At 47.2% G+C, this 18,667-nt stretch overlaps 1 long non-coding RNA gene across 1 annotated transcript; it reads left to right on the forward strand.

The window, feature by feature from the left end:
• The first annotated feature begins 3,474 nt into the window (after positions 1 to 3,474).
• Positions 3,475 to 18,355, forward strand: LOC119002881 (uncharacterized). The gene is made up of 3 exons (XR_005069831.1): positions 3,475 to 3,670; positions 3,806 to 3,931; positions 18,292 to 18,355. It is a non-coding gene; the product is annotated as an uncharacterized LOC119002881 (long non-coding RNA).
• The last annotated feature ends 312 nt before the right edge of the window (positions 18,356 to 18,667 follow it).

Consider the following 18,667-nt stretch of genomic DNA (forward strand, 5'->3'; position numbering starts at 1 on the left):
ATAATATTTCTTAGGTACATGAAACATAATTTCTGAATTTAAATTAATACTGGAAGTAGTTAGTAGTAAATAAGGCAACACAGGAAGCCAACTTGTGGCCTGTGTACTAAGTGAGGCAAGATCCCAGAATTCCGAGGAAATAGAAAAGGATGTGAGAAGCAGGTGCCATCTCAGCAGCTGTGTTCATGGTTACCTCACACTGGAAAACAGTCCAATGCCTGTCAACAATGCCGTAGATCACTAGTGTCATACGTATGCAACACAATAGAAGAGAACAAAAGTGTAAACATCATTTGCACAATCATGGGAGCGTAAATCTCATAAACATGCTGTTGAATGAGAGAAGCCCACACGGTCTAGGAAGTGAGACGAGTGTGAGCTGTCTCACAGGCAGGAGTGGGTTTAGACCTCAGTGCAGGGCCCAACCCCCAATGGCCAATGCTGGGGTTGCCCCAGCACTTTAGTTCTTGTTGTGACTCCTAAACACCCTCAGCAACACGGTCAAGACAACTTGAAAAGCACAAGTTCATTACACAGCATGCCTGAGGTCACAGAGCAAGGCTGCAGGTAGAGAGAACTTGCAGGGGCCTGAGATCTGCATTTTAGGGGTAGACAGTGGGGCCTAGTGTTTCCTGGACTCACTCTCCTGTTCAATTTCAAACATAAAACATAAAAGCATGAATTTAAAGACAGGAGAAGAAAGACCAATTGTCTCAAGTCAGTGAGTTACTGAAATCAACCCAAGAGCACTAGAACCCAGGAGCCTGGAGTGGAGGGCCATGAATAGAGAGCCTGCTGCCTGAGTCTCTATCTCGTCCCAGTGCCTGGCCTGTCCCGGTTATGCCACACAGCCATCTTTGAAGTGGATGCCTCAATAATCTGAGTATGACTCAGGAACTTGCACTGCAAAAACAAACAAACAAACAAACAAACAAACAAAAACTGTCAGCAGTTAACACCACTTACCTTGAGGCCACTGTGACACAGAAGAAGGGACCATAATGCCATACAACACAAACATAGGCTCCTTTCCTCTCGTAAGTCTGAACAACTCCTTTAAGTCCCTTTGAAACTGGAAAAGCGAACCTTCGTGCTGCCTGTCACATAGCGAACCCAGTAAGCACCAACAGGGACTCAATCTTTCTGGGCGCTTAATTCAGAAGGCTGGTGATTTGAGAAGACAGCAGATTCCTACTCTTATGGACCATTTACATTCCTTCCAAGTCAGATTTTTTATAAAAGAGAAGAAAATGAGGGGAGGGGTTTTGATATTCAGGGAAAAGTGGATTAAGAACTGCAGCCTTCTAATCCTGGGCCAGCAGGTGGTCCTCGGTCTCTCCCTGGAACATGAAGGCTCAGGTGCCTCCAGCTGTGCCCCAGGTAGTGGTTGTTAGCTGTGCCCTAGGAGGTCACAGTCTCTCCTGGGAGTGGTGAGGCCTCTATACTCACAGTTGCTGAAACAGTAGCTTTAACATGTGCATTACCTACAAGGCTTATTAACTATGAACTTTTAAACTAAAAATTTTCCAACTCTTGAGTTCCCTATCACCTTCAATGTTCTAAGTCTCTCTGTATCATCTATAAATTAGGAGTGGAATCAGAACATTTTTGAGGCCCCTTCCCCAGTGTGTGTTTGGTTCTCCAAGATGAAAGAGTAATGTGTCCTGACTCATTGGCACAGATCCCCACCAGGGGGCAGAAGAGAGCACCCAGAGGATTCTGGAAACACCCTCCCAAGTTAATCTGTCCTGGGGGTGGAGAGAGGAAGAAGGAAGAGCTGGTCATACCTCTCCCTGGGGACCTGTGTGATGTGAGGCCATCACCCAAAGATGCTGCTGCTCCTGCTGTTTCTGCTGCTTCAGGGGCCCAGTACGAGCCTGATTATCTGAGTGGCTTGGGCCAGTGTGTGTGGGTGCCAGCATGAGTGAAGCAGTGGCCAAAGCTAGTGAATTTTCTGTGCTGATGGCAATGCCTCAAGGGTCAAGTGAGAGGTCATCAGTCAGGGCAAATGGGGGCTTGTGATCCCAGGGCCTCTGACAGGAAGATTTCACCAACAAACAGGACTCTGGGGGCTGGAAGAAAAGGGGAGTGGGTAGGGCGTGAGGCCCTGAATTTCCTGACTGTGGTCAGCTGGGACTAGTCCTGCTGGCCTCCTTCATGGTTCTCTCCTTTCTCCCTGCAGGCTGTGGGCTCAGTGCTCTCGTCTCTCAGAGTCCAAGCAGGGTCATCTGTGCAAGTGGGACCCCGGTGACAATCGAGTGCCATGCAAAGGATATTCAGGCCTTAGTTGTGTCCTGGTATCAGCAGTTCCCGAATCAGGGCCTCGTACTGATGGTGACTTCCAACATGGGCTCGCCTGCCACACATGAGCAAGGATTCCCCCAGGACAGCTTTCCCATCAGCCACCCAAACCTGACTTTCTCAGCTCTGACGGTGGCCAGTGCGCGCCCTGAACACAGTGGTCTCTACTTCTGTGCTGCTGGTGACACAGTGCTGGGCAGAGATCAGAGGCCTAGGCAAGAACCTCTGCCCCTCTTCCCAGCACCCAGCCAGGGGAGCCCTGGGAAGGGGGTGTGGGGGGAGGAAAACCACAGCTCCTCTGAGGGAGCCATCTGTGTGTGGGGAGAGAGGGGAGATAGGGGAGAGAGAGAATATAAACCTATAAACCCTCGTCTCTGTTACTCAAAGTTCGTGCTTTATATACATAAGAAGTAGCAAATTCACAATCAACCTCTACCCCATAAAAAGAAAACTTGCTGAGGCATTTACACCTGGCTAGAAAATTGGAAAATGATTCCATTAAACTTTGTATATTGTAGGCATCCGAACAGTATACAAATGAACAAAAGGAATATAGAGCCCATTGGATGGAGGAAGAACACACATTCCAGTGTCTACACTTCAAACAAATATATTCAAGAAAGCGGTTGAAGATAACCACCTTAAACAAGAAGTTGAAAAACTATCAACATAAAGGGCAGAAGCAGGGAGAGAAAAAAATTTCATGGAATCACAATAGACATGAAACAAAAGACACACTTGTCTAAGAAACAAAGACTATATGCAAAGAAACCCACTGAATACTTAGATTGAAATCTAGTTCAGGCACTGAAGAAAGGAGGGAGGGAAAAATCTAAGAGACTAAAAATGAGAAAGGTCAAACCAGCCAGGAAGAAGGTTCTGGAATAAAACGGGGCTCTGGTGTGAATGCAGGATGGATTTCAGCAGAGTGGTATCCATGCAGGGATGGGACTAAAGATGAATTCTACCTTCTCGTGTGACCCATGTGTCTACAGGCTGCTTCAAAATCAGACCTCACCTTAACTAGGAAGGAAACAGCCAACAGGCCAATCACAGTGAGACTCTGCTGAGTGCCAGCCACTCAGGCCACAGGGAGGCACAAGGAGATGGGGCATAAATAATCCAGGTCTCCTACACTCTGTCTCCTCATCTGAAAAATTAGGCAGCCTGATTTGAGTACCTCGAGGGTCTCTTCCCACTGTCTTTCTAGCCTTCTGCACATTCTTCACACACACAGAGGGGATCCCCAGATCTAAGTCTCTTTCCTCATTTGTCTTCCAGCAAGTGCCTATATAACTACAAGGGGACCCCCTTTCCACGATGGGCAGCCAGGTGCTCTGTTGCATGGCCCTTTGTGTCCTGGGAGCAGGTGAGCCCTGGGTTCAGGAAGCAAATTCCTGTTCAGAAGGTGCCACACTCCATGTCTAACTAAGCTTTTTCCCGTAACAGTATTAGAGGCACCCTCCTGGGCCATGTTTCCAGAACCTTCCTCTTTCTTCCATAGGCACAGTGGGTGGTGGAATCACTCAGACCCCAAAATACCTGTCCAGACAGGAAGGTCAAGATGTGACCCTGCAGTGTGAACAGGACTTAGGCCATAATTCAATGTATTGGTACCGACAGGACCCAGGTGATGGACTGAGGGTGATCTCCTTTCCCGAGTAGAAAAGGATGTTGAGAAAGGAGACCTGGCTGAAGGCTGCCAGGCCTCTCGGGAGAAGGCGACCTTTCCTCTCACTGTGCCATCGACCCGGACGGACCAGACAGCCCTGTACCTCTGTGCCAGCAGTTTAGACACAGTGGAGCCCAGCCACTTCCTGTCTGCACATAAACGGGTCCCCAGCCCTGCTTACTCACCAGGTGGCGGGGCTTTGTTGTGCTCAGTACCCAGCCTTGCCCATTTTCTTCCACCTCAGCCAACCACCCATAGCAACTAGGCTGTCACCATGGCGTGTGGAATGGAATATTATTTCTGATTTCCATTCCTTATCTACCTATTTATGTATCTATCTGTATGGCAGGTGGGTAGAGAAAGACAGGTTGGTTTTACAAATCAACCCCTTTTTTGTACTTTATCAAACACTGGAAAACAGAAAACAACAGAACACGGTTCCTTCTTTCAGGGAAATAACAAAGCCCAGTGGGGAGAACAACAAGAAGAAGACAAATACTATAACCACGTGTCATGCCATGTGCCCTTCAATCACAGCTGTCAGCCTGGCCAATTCTGTCAGTGACACCAGGAAGGGCTTCAAAGAGGAAACAACCTGTGAGAGGAAACTCGAATGAGGAGTAGGTTTCACCAGACGGACAAACCTGGGCAGAGTGACACAGGCCTTGGAGCTATGGCAACAAAGAATGATCGTATCACATTGGGGTGAATGTGATCACTACCATCCTCTGAACATAGTGATAGGGGAAATTGGAAGAATGAGCGAAGGGAAGTTATTGATCACAATTGAGTTTTGGGTTCTAGAGGCTCTTCCTTGGGTATCTGCACAGAAATTCCTGCTAGACTCTTGTACATGGACAGGAGTTGACACTTAGAGGACAAACTCAGGCTCCAGGGAAATATTTGCAGGACTAATCAGCAGAGAAGTGGGCAGGATTACTTTGCAAACAGTCTTCATGTTCTCCGTGTATTTTCTCCTTTTCTCGTCTGCCACAAGTATGTCGAATGAAAAGGCAGGTGGTGTTACTTCTTGAAATGGCATTTGTTCATGTATTTTTGTTTGATCACGTAATTCTGTGTGTAGAAATAAGTGGCAGGCTATAGAATTCAGACTGACCCTCCCAGTACATACAACTGAACCTAGTGCATTGGGTATATTTTAAAGTCTTCGTGGAAGTGTTTATGGACCCCTGTCTGCTCTGTGTGGCCTTGTGTTTCCCCAGGATCAGCCATTTCAGGAAGAATGTACAAAATCCCTGACCATAACATACAAACTTTTTTCCATGAATTTTCATTTGATTTCTTCCTGAATTTATGTCAGCTTGGTTTTCTTCCCCCCCACATTCTGTGCCTGTTGGGCACACATGGATACTGCTGTACTGAGCTACTGAGGTGGGAAAGAGACAGAAGCCCTGAGTAGGATTTGCACTTGGAAGTGTGGTCTGATGGTCACTCCAAGCCATCATGGCCACTAATGTTCTCTAACAATTGTTAACAAACAAGGGAACACACCAAAGTATTTGCAGTGTGATGGATTTAATCACCTTATGTTGACTCTTCCAGTCATGTTGGCAGATACTTCTAGATCAGTGGTTCCTGGAGCCAGCTGCTGGGTCAGGGACTTCTGTGGCAGTGGGGACACAGCCCCAAAGCTCCCTGCTCCCTGTGTACAGGTCATACTCCAGAGGTGATGAGCGAGGGCCAGGCTGTCTGTCCAATTGGAGAAGGAGATTAAGCTGAAGACCCTAAGAGACACACAGTCTTGTTTTTCTTGGTCCCCTGGGGCATGAGGAGCAGGGGTCCAGAGTCCCTCGTGTCAGTAAAGAAATCTGCAAAACCGAGCATGTGGACTTTACTTGATGTTAAAATTTGCATTGTAAAACTCGTACTGTGCACTCAAGATTTGTAAGGTCTCCTGTATGTATTTGAACCCTTTGCCTTTTTCTAATGCTGAAAAGAACTTTTTCTCTGTGAAGTTTCCTCATAGCTCCCATTCCCATGACCAAGAGAGGTGTCAGAAATGAAATTCAATAGCATTAAGATATCACTAAATATTTCCAGAACAATTTTGGAGCAGCCTTCACATCTAATATCAACTATAAAGAACAATTTATGGAAAAAATATAATCAAAGAAGGATAATATTTCTTAGGTACATGAAACATAATTTCTGAATTTAAATTAATACTGGAAGTAATTAGTAGTAAATAATGAAACACCAGAACCCAACTTGTGGCCTGTGTACTAACTGAGGCAAGATCCCAGAATTCTGAGGAAATAGAAAAGGATGTGAGAGGCAGGTGCCATCCCAGCAGCTGTGTTCACAGTTACCTCATACTGGAAAACACTCCAATGCCCTTCAACAATGCAGTAGATCACTAGTGTCATACGTATGCAACAGGATTGAAGAGAGCAAAAGTGTAAACATCTTTTGCACAATCATGGGAGAGTAAAACTTATAAACATGCTGTTGAATGAGAGAAGCCCATACGCTCTAGGAGGTGAGACGAGTGTGAGCTGTCTCACAGGCAGGAGTGGGTTTAGAGCTGAGGGTATGGCCCAGCCTGTGATGTCCAATGCTGTGGCTGCCCAGCCCTTTAGTTCTTATTGTAACTCCTAAACTCCCTCAGGAATACCATCAGCACACTTTGAAAAGACAGGAGTTCATTACACAGCAGGCCTGAGCTCACAAACCAAAGCCGCAGCTGGACAGAGCTGCAAGGGTCTTGGGTTCTGCCTTTGGGGTCCTAGTGTTTCATGGGCTCACTCTCTAGTTGAATTTAAAACTTAAAACCATGCATTTAAAGGCAGGAGAAGGAAAACTAAGGGACTCAAAGTGGTCAGTTACTGAAATCAACCCAAGAGCCCTAGAATCCAGGAACCTGGGGCAACAGGGCTGGAACAGAGAGCCTGCTGCCTGGGTCTCTATCTGGTCCCTGTGTCTTGCCTGGCTCTGTTATGCCACACCGCTGTCTTTGAAGTGGACACCTCAGCAGTCATAGTATAACCCAGGTAGTTCCATCATAAAAAAAGAAAAACAAAAACTGTCCTAGGTTAACAGGCGATTCTGTGAGGTTGTTGCACAGGAGACGTGACTGTGATCCATTCACTACACAAGTCCTGTCCTTATGTGAGTCTAAAAATCTAGTTTAAGTCCCTTCAATGCTCTAGGTCTAAGTGTATCATCTATAAACAGGAGTAGAATCAGGACTGTCCAAGGCCACTTAAGCAGTGTGTGTATCATTCTCTGGGAGGGAGGAGAAGCAATGGGCCTGCCTCATAGGGACAGATCACCACCAGGGGGCAGAGGAGAGCATCATTCTTGGGATTCAGCCCCAGCAACCCTCCCCTCCCAGTACCACCAGTTAATGCATTCTGAATTTTGAGAAAGGAACAATGAAGAGCTGGTCACACCTCTCTTGAGACCTTGTGGTGTGAGGCCAACACCTGAAGATGCTGCTGCTGCTGTTGCTCCTGCTGCTTCTGGGACCCAGTATGTGCCTGATTATCTGAATGGCTTGGGCGAGTGTGTGTGCCTGTTGGCCTGATGATGGGGTGGCCTGGGCTGGTGGTTTTTTGTGCTGATCCTAAGAAGAGAGGTCAAGTGAGAGGTCAGCAGTCAGGGCGGATTGGGGCTTCTGCTCCAAGGGCCTCTGACAGGAAGATTTCAACAACAAACAGGGCTCTGGGGGCTGGAGGAAAAGGGGATGGGGTGAGGGGAGGGGAAGAGGCCCTGAGTTTCCTGCCTCTGGTCAGCTGGGACTAGTCCTACTGGCCTCCTTCATGGCTCTGACCTCTATCCCTACAGGCTGTGGGCTCAGTGCTCTCGTCTCTCAGAGTCCAAGCAGGGTCATCTGTGCAAGTGGGACCCCAGTGACAATCGAGTGCCATGCAGTGGACATTCAGGCCACGATTATGTTGTGGTATCAGCAGTTCCTGAATCAGGGCCTCGTACTGATGGTGACTTCCAACATGGGCTTGCCTGCCACACACGAGCAAGGTTTCCCCCAGGACAGCTTTCCCATCAGCCACCCAAACCAGAGTTTCTCAGCTCTGACGGTGGCCAGTGCGCGCCCTGAACACAGCGGTCTCTACTTGTGTGCTGCTAGTGACACAGTGCTGGGCAGAGATCAGAGGCCTGGGCAAGAACCTCTGCCCCTCTTCCCAGCACCCAGCCAGGGGATTCCTGGGGAAGGGGGTGTGGGGGGAGGAAAACCACAGCTCCTCTGAGGGAGTTATCTGTGTGTGGGGAGAGAGGGCAGAGAGAGAATGGAAATTTATAAACCACATTCTGTTGTGTGTCTCAGAGGTTGTGCTTTGTATGCCAGGCTATTCATCCTCTCTTCCTTCTTGAAGAATCCTGGTTTTGTGGCCTGGTGCCTCAGGTGCCATATGACACCCCAGAAATGGAGAAAATGGGGTTGGATAAACCTGTCTCAAATAGAGGAGACATGGCTGGCCCCTAAACTTTGCTCATTAGAAACATATCATCTCAACTATTTTTTTAAATCTCTTTGAATAATTTTTTTTAAATTCTTCCCTGAACCGATGTTGCGAATATAGAAAACACTGTTTCTTCCCCTTGTTTTGATGAAATTATTTCAAAAAATTAAAAGGAAGGTGCAGGCAAAGCCATTTCAATTGCCTAGTACCGAGTATGCCCCCCCCCCCTCACCGGGACAGGTATAAACCACGCTACTCTGTCTTGTTTCCTGCCTCTTCATTTTCTGAAATAGTTGCACACACTGCAGTCCCCCCTCCGTGTTCTGCAGGAGAGGTCAGGGAAGAAAAACTGCAGGGACAGAGGGGGCTGAGGAGTGTTGGAGAGGCCCCAGAAGAAGAGCCCCAGCTCCCTGCCTCTCTCCCCTAGAGTCAGACCTGGGCAGGACTGGAGGGAGAGGGTCAAAGTGCACTCCATTTAAAGGGCCAGACACAAGATTTAAAGAGATAGTCCTCTGAATACTGAGCTTCTGGTGGGGAGGGTGGGGGGGCGGGGCAGAAATATAAAAAGCTAAGAAGAAAGGTCCTTTGGCTACTGCAGAGGGAAGGAGAAAAAGAAGAAATAGAAGGAATTTTAGAGTCCTAGAAAGTAGATGACAATTATGAAATAAGAGGACTTATAGCAGCCTCCCCCCCATAAAAAAAATTACAGAAGCGTTTAGACTTTGCTAGAACAATGGGATTGAGCTATGTATATTTTAAATATTATGAAAATGAATAATAGGAATATAAATTTCATAGGATAGAGGGGAAAAATCACCTACAACTGCCTCACTCCCAAATCATCATGTGTCAAAAGTAAAACTTAAGTCTATACTTTAAACATATATATTCAGACTTGTGCCAAGATGGAGGCATAGGTGGAAACACTGTGCCTTCACCCACATGCAAGTTTGAATAGAACAAAGGGATGGAGAACACAGACACACCCAAAAGCAGAAAATTGAAATATAGGGAAGTCCCAACAACGACGAACCGCTCAACGGGGATGATAAGAGGGGCGGAGCCAGCAGCAGAGGAGGGTGGAGCAGGACAGATCCCCCGACCTAGGGAAGCAGGCAGCCCGGAACCAGTTGGGGTGTGGGGCAGACTGACCGTGGTCGCACATTCGTGCACAGTGAGACAGCCCACACAGGCTCCAGGGGGCGAACCCAGTGGTGGAGGGCTGACGGCGGTGGCACACTCGGGTGCAGCGGGACGAAAGGCATGGGACAAGTGACGGTCGGGGCTGTAGCACTGGTGGGGGCCGCAGTGGCAGGCGGCAGACCAGAGGCCATAGTTTCTCTTTGACCCCACCCCCACAACAACGTCAAAACCCAGGGAATTAGTTGCCCTGCTCTAGTAAACACCTTAGGGCTCCGATCCTGCTACTGAACAGGCACGAACAGCCCAAAAGATGGCGCAAGAAGAAATCAAAGTCCCAGAGCCAATAACTCTCAGCGACCGAGAAATTGCCAGCATCTCAGAAGCACAATTCAAGACACTGTTTATCAGGATGCTCACAGAACTGGTAGATTATAGTCACACGTTAGAGGAACATATGAAGGCTAAACTAATTGAAATGAAGGGAGATGTCCAGGAAACCAATAGCGATGGAAAGGAAACTGGGACTCAAATCAATGGAATGCACCAGAGGGAAGAACAAAACATCCGACGAGAAAGGAATTAAGACATGAGAATTCAAAAAAATGAGGAGAGGCTTAGGAACCTCCAGGACATCTTTAAACATTCCAACATCCGGATTATAGGGGTACCAGAAGGGGGAAAGAAACAGCCATGAGTGGAACACTTATTTGAACAAATAATAAAGGAGAACTTCCCCAGTCTGGCAAAGGAAATAGACTTCCAGGAAATCCAGGAAGCTCAGAGAGTCCCAAACAAGTTGGATCCAAGAAGGAACACACCAAGGCACATCATAATTACATTAGCCAAGACTAAAATGAAGGAGAGAATCCTAAAAGCAGCAAGAGATAAGGGGATAGTCACCTACAAAGGAGTACCCATCAGACTGTCAGCGGATTTCTCAAAAGAGCTTACAGGCAAGAAGGGGCTGGAAAGAAGTATTCCAAGTCATGAAATCCAAAGACCTACAGCCAAGATTGCTTTATCCAGCAAAACTTTCATTTAGAATGGAAGGACAGATAAAGTGCTTCTCAGATAAGGTCAAGTTCAAGGAGTTCATCATCACCAAGCCCTTATTATATGAAATGCTAAAGGGACTTATATAAGAAAAAGAAGATGAAAAATATGAACAGTGAAAGGACAGCAAACACACAGTTATTAACAACCACACCTAAAACAAAAGCAAACCAAGAGGACAGCTAGATCAGGAGTGGAACCATAGAAATGAAGAACACATGGAGGGTTAGCAACAGGGGAGTGGGAGGAGGAGAAGGGGGGAGAAGGTACAGAAAATAGCATAGACAGTAGGTAGAAAATAGATAGGGGGGAGGGCAAGAATAGTAGGGGAAATATAGAATCTAAAGAACTTGAGACACGTGGTTATAAACTAAGGGGGGGAGAATGGTGGGGGAGGGAGTGTGCGGGTGGAGGGGAATGAAGGGAGGAATAGAACAACTGTAATGGTATAATCAATAAAATATATTTAAAAAATAAAAAATAATAAAATAAAATAAAATAAATATATATATTCAAGTAAGCACTTGAAGATAACCTCCGTAAAACAGAGTTCAAAAATTATTAAGAGAAATGGCAAAAAGAGGGAGAAAGAAAAAAGGATTTTTTATAGAACTCAGGAAAGAAATGGGAGCAAAATTCAAACTTATCTAAGAAATGAGGAATTGAATAGTAGATATGCATGGAACCCTCAGACGGAAATTTAGTCCAGGCACTAATGGAAAAGCACAAAAATTGCAATGAGATTAAAAAGGGCAAATGTAAACCAGCCAGGGAGAAGTTTCGGGAATGAAATGGGGCCCTGGGGTGAATGCAGGATGGATTTGAGCAGAGCTATATCCATGCAGTGATGGGACTAAGATGAATTCTACCTTCTTGTGTGACCCATGTGTCTACAGGCTGCTGTCATGAGCAGACCTCACCCTAACTAGGATGGGAAGAGCCACCAGGCCAATCACAGTGAGACTCTGCTGGGTGCCAGCCACTCAGGCCAGAGGGAGGCACAAGGGGATGGGGCACAAGTAATCCAGGTCTCCTCTGCTCTGTCTCCTTGTCTTCAAAATTAGGGAGCCCAAATTGAATACCTCCAGGGTCTCTTCCCACTGTCTTTCTAGCTTTCTGCACATTCTGCACATACAAAGAGGGGATCCCCAGAGCTAAGTCTCTTTCCTCATTTATCTTCCTGCAAGTGCCTATATAGCAATAGGGGACCCCCTTCCACCATGAGCAGCCAGGTGCTCTGCTGCATGGCCCTTTGTCTCCTGGGAGCAGGTGAGTCCTGGGTTCAGGGAACAAATTCCTGTCCTGAGAGTAACAAGCTCCATGTCTAACTAAGCTTTTTCCCATAACAGCATAGAAGCACTCTCCTGGGCTGTGCACTCAGAACTTTCCTCTTTCTTCCATAGGTGCAATGGGTGGTGGGATAACTCAGACCCCAATATACCTGTCCAGAGAGGATGGTCAAGATGTGACCCTGCGGTGTGAATAGGATTTAGGCGATAATTCCACACAGTGGTACCAACAGGACCCAGGGCAGGGCCTGAGGCAGATCTACTTCTCCTGAGTAGAAAGGGATGTTGCTAAGGGAAACCTGGCTGAAGGTTAATGGGCCTCTTGCCATAAGACGGCAAGCTTTCCTCCCACCGTGCCATCGACCCGGGAGGACCAGACGGCTCTCTACCTCTGTGCCAGCAGCTTAGACACATTGGAGCACAGCTCCCTCCTGTCTACACACAAACGGGTCCCCAGCCCTTCTCCCCACCAGGCAGCAGGGCTGTCTGTGCTCAGTACCCAGCCTTGCCCACTTTCTTCTACCTCAGCCAACCACCCACAGCAGCTGCAACCATCACCATGCCCTGTGGAATGAAATGTTATTTCAGACATCCACTCCCTATCTCTCTTGATCTATCTGTAAGGGAGGGACAGAAAGAGAGAGAGAGAAAGAGGTTGATTTGTAAAAGCAGCCTCTTTTTCTACTTTACCATATACTGGAAAAGAGAAGTGAACTGAAAATGATTATTTGCTTCAGGAAAATAACAAAGCCTAGTGGGAAGGAAATGTGGAGAAGAAGAATATAGTAACCACATGTTATCCAATGCACCCTTCAATCAGAGGTGTCAGCCAGGACAGGAAGTAGCACGCCAATTCTGTCTGGTGACACCAGGAAGGGCTTCAAACACCAGGAAACCTGTGAGATGAAACCTGAATGAGGAGTAGCTTTCACCAGATGGACAAGCCTGGGCAGAGTGATACAGGCCTTGAGAGCTATGGAAGGACAGAATGATGGTATTCCGATAGGATAAAGGTGATCACCAGCACCTCCCCCCCAGGCGTGACCTTAGGGGAAAACTGGAGGGACAGTTTTGAACACAACTGAGGTTCTGGTTCTAGTGATTGCTCCTTGGGTCTCTGCATAGCATACCTACTAGACTCCTTTGAATGTACACTCAGGACTTAGAACACAGAGTCAGTCTCCAGGGAAATATTTGCAGGACTAATCAGCACAGGGGTGGTCAGTATTCCTTTGCCAAGAGTCTTCATGTTCTCCGTGTATTTTCTTCATTTCTCCTCTACCACAAGTCTGTCGAATGAAAAGCCAGGTGGTGTTACTACTTGGAACTGCCTCTGTTTACCTATTTTTGTTTGGTCACATAATTCTGTGTCTAGAAAGGAATGGCAGGCTAGAGTATTCAGACTAATCCTCCCACTTCATAGAACTAAACACACTGGACTGGATGTATTTTTAAACGTTCTTGTGAGTATTTACAGACCCCACTCTGCTCTGTGCAAACTTGTGTTTCCTTAGGATTCGCAATTTCTGAAGACATGTAGGAACCCTGGACTACGGCATACAAAGTTTGTTCCATGCATTTTAACTTGATTTCTTCCTGAATCTATGTCAGCTTTGGCTTTCTTCTCCCACACAGTCTGGGCAAGGTGGACACACATGGACACTGCTGTACTGAGCCACCGAGGTGGGAAAGAGACAGCGGCCCTGAGTAGGATTTGCACTTGGAAGTTTGGTCTGACGAGCACTCCAAGCCATCATGGCCCTCACTGTTCTCCAACAATTGTTAACAAACCAATGGACACACCAACACGTCGGGAGTGTGATGGATCTTAATCGTTTACTTTGTTGTCCTGGCCATGTTCGAAGACACGTCCAGATCAGGGGTTTCCGGGGCCCACTGCAGGGACAGGGACTTCTGTGGCAGTGGGGACACAGACCCAAAGCTCCCTGCTCCCCGTGTGTGGGTCATACTCCAGAGTTGATGGTCTTTGGGGAGGCTCTCTGTCCAATGGGAGAAGGAGATTCAGTAGAAGACAGTAGGAGACAGACAGTTTTGTTTTCTTAGGCATAGCTAGAAGGGGTCCAGTGTCCCGCTTGTCACTAAAAACATCTCCACAAGAAAGCCCATGACCTTGCTGGATTTTAAATATCCACTGGAGAATTCTTCCATGTGCCCTTCAGATTTGTGTAGCCTATTGTATGTCCTCTAGCTGTTTGCTTTTCCCTGATACGGAAAACAACTCTAGCTGTTCAGGGAACTTCCTCATAGCATTATCCCATGGGCAAGCAGTACCAGAGTTGTTGCAGGAAATGAAGTCAAGAGGCTGAAATACCACTAGAGGTTTCCAGAACAAGTTTTGAGAAACTGTTGTATCTATTCTTAACTGGGACGAAAAAATGTATAGAAAAATATAATGAAAGAAGGGTGATATGTATTAGGTACAAGAAATGTAATTTCTGAATTTAAAATAATACTGGAAGTAATTCATAGTAAATTAGACAAGTCAGAAAGCCGGCTTGTGACCTGGATACTAACTAAAGCAATATCCCAGAATTCCAAATAACAGGAAAGGGCATGAGAGGAACGTCTTATCCCAGCACCTGTGTTCACAATGACCTCACACTAGAAAACACTCCAATGTCCACCAACAATGCAGTCAATCACTAGTGTCGTATGTATGCAATAGAATACAAGAGAAAAAAAGTGTAACATCACCTGCACAATCATGGGAGGGTAAATCACATAAACATGCTGTTGTACAAGAGAAGTCGACATACTATAGGAGGTGAGACAAGCGTGAGCTGTCTCACAGGCAGGAGTGGGTTTAGAGCTGAGTGAAGGACCCAGCCCCCAATGACCAATGCTGTGGCTGCCCAGCCCTTTAGTTCTTTTTGTGATTCCTAAACACCCTCAGCCACACGGTCAGGACAACTTGAAAAGACAAGGTCATTACACAGCATGCCTGAAGTCACAGAGCAAGGCTGCAGGTAGAGAGGGCTTTCAGGGTCTTGGAACCTGCTTTTAGGGGGAGATAGTGTGGACCTGGTGTTTCCTGGACTCGCTCTTCATTGTTGAATTTAAAGCATAAAAGCAGAAGCTTAAAGAAAGGAGAATAAAAAACTAAGGGGCTCAAAGAAGTCAGTTACTGAAATCAACCCAAGAGCCCTAGAACCTAGGAGACTGGGGCAAGAGGGCTGGAACAGAGAGCCTACTGCCTGGGTCTCTATCTGGTCCCAGTGCTTGGCCTGTCCCTGTTATCCCACACAGCCATCTTTGAAGTGGATGCCTCAATGATATGAGTATGACTCAGGAACTTGCACTGCAAAAAGAAACAAACAAACAAAAAAACAAACAACAACAACAAAACTGTCGGCAGTTAACACCACTTACTTTGAGGCCACTGTGACAGGGAAGAAGGGACCATAATGCCATACTACACAAACATACACTCCTTTCCTCTCGTAAGTCTGAACAACTCCTTTAAGTCCATTTGAAACTGGAAAAGCCGACCTTCGTGCTGCCTGTCACATAGCGAACCCAGTAAGCACCAACAGGGACTCAATCTTTCTGGGCACTTCATTCAGAAGGCTGGTGATTTGAGAAGACAGCAGATTCCTACTCTTATGGACCATTTACATTTCCTTCCAAGTCAGATTTTCTATAAAAGAGAAGATAATGAGGGGAGGGGTTTTGATATTCAGGGAAAAGTGCATTAAGAACTGCAGCCTTCTCACCCTGGGCCAGCAGGTGTTCCTGCTCTCTCCCTGGAACATGAAGACTCGGGTGTCTCCAGCTGTGCCCCAGGTAGTGGTTGTTAGCTGTGCCCTGGGAGGTCACAGCCTCTCCTGGGAGTGGTGAGGCCTCTATATTCACAGTTGCTGAAACAGTAGCTCTAACATGTGCATTAACTACAAGGTTTATTAACTATGTACTTTAAACTAAAAATTTTCCAACTCTTGAGTTCCCTATCACCTTCAATGTTCTAAGTCTCTCTGTGTCATCTATAAATTAGGAGTGGAGTCAGAACATTTTCAAGGCCCCTTCCCCAGTGTGTGTTTGGTTCTCCAAGATGAAAGAGCAATGAGTCCTGCCTCATTGGCACAGATCCCCACCAGGGGGCAGAGGAGAGCACCCAGAGGATTCTGGTAACACCCTCCCATGTTAATCTGTCCTAGGGGTGGAGAGAGGAAGAAGGAAGAGCTGGTCACACCTCTCCCTGGGGACCTGTGTGATGTGAGGCCATCACCCAAAGATGCTGCTGCTCCTGCTGTTTCTGCTGCTTCTGGGGCCCAGTACGAGCCTGATTATCTGAGTGGCTTGGGCGAGTGTGTGTGGGTGCCAGCATGAGTGAAGCAGTGGCCAAAGCTAGTAAATTTTCTGTGCTGATGGCAATGACTCAAGGGTCAAGTGAGAGGTCATCAGTCAGGGTAGATGGGGGCTTGTGATCCCAGGGCCTCTGACAGGAAGATTTCACCAACAAACAGGACTCTGGGGGCTGGAAGAAAAGGGGAGGGGGTAGGGGGTGAGGCCCTGAATTTCCTGACTGTGGTCAGCTGGGACTAGTCCTGCTGGCCTCCTTCATGGTTCTCTCCTTTCTCCCTGCAGGCTGTGGGCTCAGTGCTCTCGTCTCTCAGAGTCCAAGCAGGGTCATCTGTGCAAGTGGGACCCCGGTGACAATCGAGTGCCATGCAAAGGACATTCAGGCCTTAACTGTGTTGTGGTATCAGCAGTTCCCGAATCAGGGCCTCGTAGTGATGGTGACTTCCAACATGGGCTCGCCTGCCACACATGAGCAAGGTTTCCCCCAGGACAGCTTTCCCATCAGCCACCCAAACCTGACTTTCTCAGCTCTGACGGTGGCCAGTGCGCGCCCTGAACACAGTGGTCTCTACTTCTGTGCTGCTGGTGACACAGTGCTGGGCAGAGATCAGAGGCCTAGGCAAGAACCTCTGCCCCTCTTCCCAGCACCCAGCCAGGGGAGCCCTGGGAAGGGGGTGTGGGGGGAGGAAAACCACAGCTCCTCTGAGGGTGCGATGTGTGTGTGGGGAGAGAGGGGAGAGAGTGGGGAGAGAGAGAGAATATAAACGTATAAACCGTAGTCTCTGTTACTCAAAGTTTGTGCTTTATATACATAAAAAGTAGCAAACTCACAACCCACCTCTACCCCATAAAAAGAGAACTTGCTGAAGCATTTACACCTGACTAGAAAAGTGGAAAATGATTCCACTAAACTGTGTATATTCTAGGCATCCGAACCATATGCACATGAACAAAAGGAACATAAAGCCCATAGGATGGAGGAAGAACACACCTTCCAGTGTCTACACTTCAAACAAATATATTCAAGAAAGTGGTTGAAGGTAATCACCCAAAACAAGAAGCTGAAAAACTGTGAAAAAAAAGGCAAAAGCACGGAGAGAAAAAAAGTTCTTTGCAATCACGAGAAATCTATAAAATAGATTGAAATCTATGAAATCTAAATGAAACAAAAGACACACTTGTCTAGGAAACAAAGACTATATGGAAATAAACCCACTAAATACTAAGATGGAAATCTAGTTTGGGCACTGAAGAAGAGGAGGGAGGGAAAAATCTAAGAGACTAAAAATGACAAACGTAAAACCAACCAGGAAGAAGGTTCTGGAATAAAACGGGGCTCTGGCATGAATGCAGGATGAATTTCAGCAGAGTGGTATCCATGCAGGGATGGGACTAAAGATGAATTCTACCTTCTCATGTGACCCACGTGTCTACAGGCTGCTTGAAAATCAGACTTAACCTTAACTAGGAAGGAAACAGCCAAGAGGCCAATCACAGTGAGACTCTGCTGAGTGCCAGCCACTCAGGCCAGAGGGAGGCACAAGGGGATGGGGCATAAATAATCCAGGTCTCCTACACTCTGTCTCCTCATCTGAAAAATTAGGCAGCCGGATTTGAGTACCTCGAGGGTCTCTTCCCACTGTCTTTCTAGCCTTCTGCACATTCTGCACACCCACAGAGGGGATCCCCAGATCTAAGTCTCTTTCCTTATTTATCCTCCTGCAAGTGCCTATATAACTACAAGGGGACCCCCTTTCCACGATGGGCAGCCAGGTGCTCTGCTGCATGGCCCTTTGTCTCCTGGGAGCAGGTGAGTCCTGGGTTCAGGAAGCAAATTCCTGTTCAGAAGGTGCCACACTCCATGTCTAACTAAGCTTTTTCCCATAACAGCAGTAGAGGCACCGTCTTGGGCGGTGTTTCCAGAATCTTCCTCTTTCTTTCATAGGCACAGTGGGTGGTGGAATCTCTCAGACCCCAAAATACCTGTCCAGACATAAAGGTCAAGATGTGACTCTGCAGTGTGAACAGGACTTGGGACACGACTACATGTACTGGTACCAACAGGACCCAGGTCACGGGCTGAGGCTGATCTACTTCTCCTGAGTAGAAAAGGATGTTGAGAAAGGAGACCTGGCTGAAGGCTACCAGGCCTTGCGGGAAAAGAAGGCGACCTTTCTTCTCACCATGCAATCAACCCTGAAGGACCAGACAGCTCTGTACCTCTGTGCCAGCAGCTTAGACACAGTTAAGCCCAGCCGCCTCCTGTCTGCACATAAACGGGTCCCCAGCCCTGCTTACTCACCAGGTGGCGGGGCTTTGTTGTGCTCAGTACCCAGCCTTGCCCATTTTCTTCCACCTCAGCCAACCACCCACAGCAACTAGGCTGTCACCATGGCGTGTGGAATGGAATATTATTTCTGATTTCCATTCCTTATCTACCTATTTAT

The sequence above is a fragment of the Sturnira hondurensis genome, unplaced genomic scaffold (assembly GCF_014824575.4).
Source record: "Sturnira hondurensis isolate 20B ecotype Veracruz unplaced genomic scaffold, ASM1482457v3 Scaffold0018310, whole genome shotgun sequence".
Taxonomy (NCBI): Eukaryota; Metazoa; Chordata; class Mammalia; order Chiroptera; family Phyllostomidae; genus Sturnira; species Sturnira hondurensis.